The sequence below is a fragment of the Grammomys surdaster genome, unplaced genomic scaffold, assembly GCF_004785775.1.
Source record: "Grammomys surdaster isolate TR1022 unplaced genomic scaffold, NIH_TR_1.0 126254, whole genome shotgun sequence".
NCBI classification, from domain to species: domain Eukaryota; kingdom Metazoa; phylum Chordata; class Mammalia; order Rodentia; family Muridae; genus Grammomys; species Grammomys surdaster.
The window spans coordinates 7,201-10,418 of NW_021621054.1; positions in this window are offsets into that span (position 1 = coordinate 7,201).

Below are 3,218 nucleotides of genomic sequence, written 5' to 3' on the forward strand. Positions count from 1 at the left end.
TTGTTTAGTTTTTTTTGGTTTTTGTTTTTGTTTTTTTTTTTGGATGCTGTAAAATATATATATATTAGAATACACACACACACACACTCTCACACACTCACATATATATTCTTGTTTCACCACTTCACCCACTGGCCTCCAACCACACCTGTTTGCCATTCTCTCTTTTCTTCTCTCTTCTTCTTTGTATTTCTTTTTGTGTCCTCCCACTAGAGCTGGAACTCATGATCCTCCTCCTGTCTCAGTCTGTCAAGTGCTGGATTACAGTGGTTTTGCCTTGTCTGTCCTGGGAACTTGCTCTGTATACTAGGCTGGCTTTGAACTCACCGGGAAGATCCAGCCTGCCCCTGCATGCCAACAATCCCAGCACTCGGGAAGCAGAGGCAGGTAAATCTTTAATTTTGAGGCCAGCCTTGTCTGCAATGTGGGTTCCAGGACAGCTAGTCCTACACAGAGAATCCCTACCTTGAAAAAAAAATTTTAAAGGTTTTTCTCCCTCTTTTACTAGAATCGTCTCAACGCCATTTATTTTGGCCGATCCTTTTTCCAGAGACTAGTAACGCCATTCCCATTATAAAACAAGTTCCCTTGAGTTTGTTTTCAGTTCGGCCTAACAATCTTTATTTTCCTCCAAGCGGAGATGCTTTTCTCCGAGCCTCTTTCTGGACTACCTTTCCCTTGCTCTTCAGTTCGCAGCTCGGCAGACAGCTCTCTCATATCTCCATTGTCTCTAGGCCCTTTGCACTCCTCAACTCTGAAGGGCCTGTAGAACCCAGGGCCACTAGAATCTCGCCATTGCTAGACTGTTGCTAGGGCGGTTGCCGTGGAGACTTCTGAGAGGACCAACCTTCCAAATCCTAGTGAGGGAATAAAGTTGGCGCCAGCATCGCCCGGGGGTGCGTCACTGGACTGATGACTACTGATACTTCAGCATTATTTATTTCTTTTATCAATGGACTAATACTGACGACTATTGATTATTCATGTTCATTTATTTCTGATTAACTATTATCGACGAATGGTGAATAGTGATTATTCAGGCTCATTATTTCTGACTTACTATTATCTATGACTGATGACTATTGATACTTCAGTTTTATTTATTTCTGATTTCCCATGATCTATGACTGATGACTATTGATTATTCATGTTCATTTATTTCTGAATTACTATTATCTATGACAGATGACTATTGATATTTCCGCTTTATGTATTTCTGATTTCCTATTAACTATGACTAATGACTTTTGGTTATTCATGTTCATTTATTTCTCCTTTATTCTTATCCACTAACCGTGAATATTAATTATTAATGTTCATTTATTTCTGACTTACTATTATCTATGACTGATGACTATTGATATTTCATCTTTATTTATTTCTGATTTCTTATTAGTTATGACTGATGACTATTGATTATTCATGTTCAATTTTTTCACATTTACCATTAACCACGAATGGTGAATATTGATTATTCATGTTCATTTATTACTGGTTAAATATTATCAACGATGGTGATTATTGTTTATTCATTTTCATTTATTTCTGACTTACTATTATCTATCACTAATGAATATTGATATTTCAACTTTGTTTATTTCTGATTTCCTATTAACTATGTCTGATGAATATTGATTATTCAGGTAATTTTTTTTTCAGATTTACCATTATCCACGAAGGGTGAATATTCAGTATTCATGTTCATTTATTTCAAATTTACTATTATCAGCGATTGGTGATTATTGATTATTCATGTTCATTTATTTCTGAATTACTATTACCTTTGACTGATGACTATTGATACTTCAGCTTTATTTATTTCTGATATCCAATTAACTTTAACTGATGACTATTGGTTATTCATGTTTATTTATTTCTGATTTACTGTTATCCACAAATCGTGAATATTGATTATTCATGTTAATTTATCTCTGACTTACTATTATTTATGATTGATTACTTTTGATAATTCAGCTTTATTTATTTCTGATTTCCCATGAACTCTGACTTATGACTATTGTTTATTGATGTTCATTTTTTACTGATTAACTTTAATCCACGAATGGTGAACATTGATTATTCATGTTCATTTATTTCTGACTTACTATTATCTATGACTGATGACTATTGATATTTCAGCTTTATATATTTCTGATTTACTATTAAGTATGACTGATGACTGTTGATTATTCATGTTCATTTATTTCTGATTAACTATTATCCACGAATTCTGAATATTGATTATTCATGTTGATTTATTTATGACTTACTATTATCCATGACTGATGACTAGTGATACTTCTGCTTTATTTATTTCTGATTTTCATGAACTATGACTGATGACTATTGATTGTTGAAGTTCATTTATTTCTGATTTACTATTATCCACCAATGGTGAATATTGATTATTCATATTCATTTATTTCTGACTTATTATTATCTATGACTCATGACTATTGATAATTCATTTTTATTTTTTTCTGGTTTACTATTAACTATGACTGATGACTGTTTATTATTCATGTTCATTTATATCTCATTTCCTATTATCCAAGAATGGTGAATATTGATTATTCCTGTTCATTTATTTCTGACTTACTATTATCTATGACTGATGACTATTGATACTTCAGTTTCATTTATTTCTGACTTCCCATTAACTATGACTGATGACTATTGATTATTCATGTTCATTTATTCCTGATTTACTATTATCCACGAATGGTGAATACTGATTATTCATGTTCATTTATTTCTGATTTACTATTATCAACTATTGGTGAATATTGATTATTCCTGTTCATTTATTTCTGACTTACTATTATCTATGATGGATGATTATTGATATTATAGCTTTATTTATTTCTGTTTACTCTTAAATATTACTGATGACTATTGATTATTCATGTTCATTAATATCTGATTTCCTATTATCCAGGAATGGTGAATATTGTTTATTCTTGTTCATTTATTTCTGACTTACTATTATCTATGACTGATGACTATTGATATTTCATCTCTGTTTGTTTCTGATTTCCTATTAATTATGACTGATGCCTATTGATTATTAATGTTCATTTATTTCTGACTTACTATTATCTATGACTGATGACTTTTGATACTTCAGCTTTATTTATTTCTGACTTCCCATGAACTCTGACTGATGACTATTGATTATTCATGTTCATTTATTTCTGATTTACTATTATCCATGAATG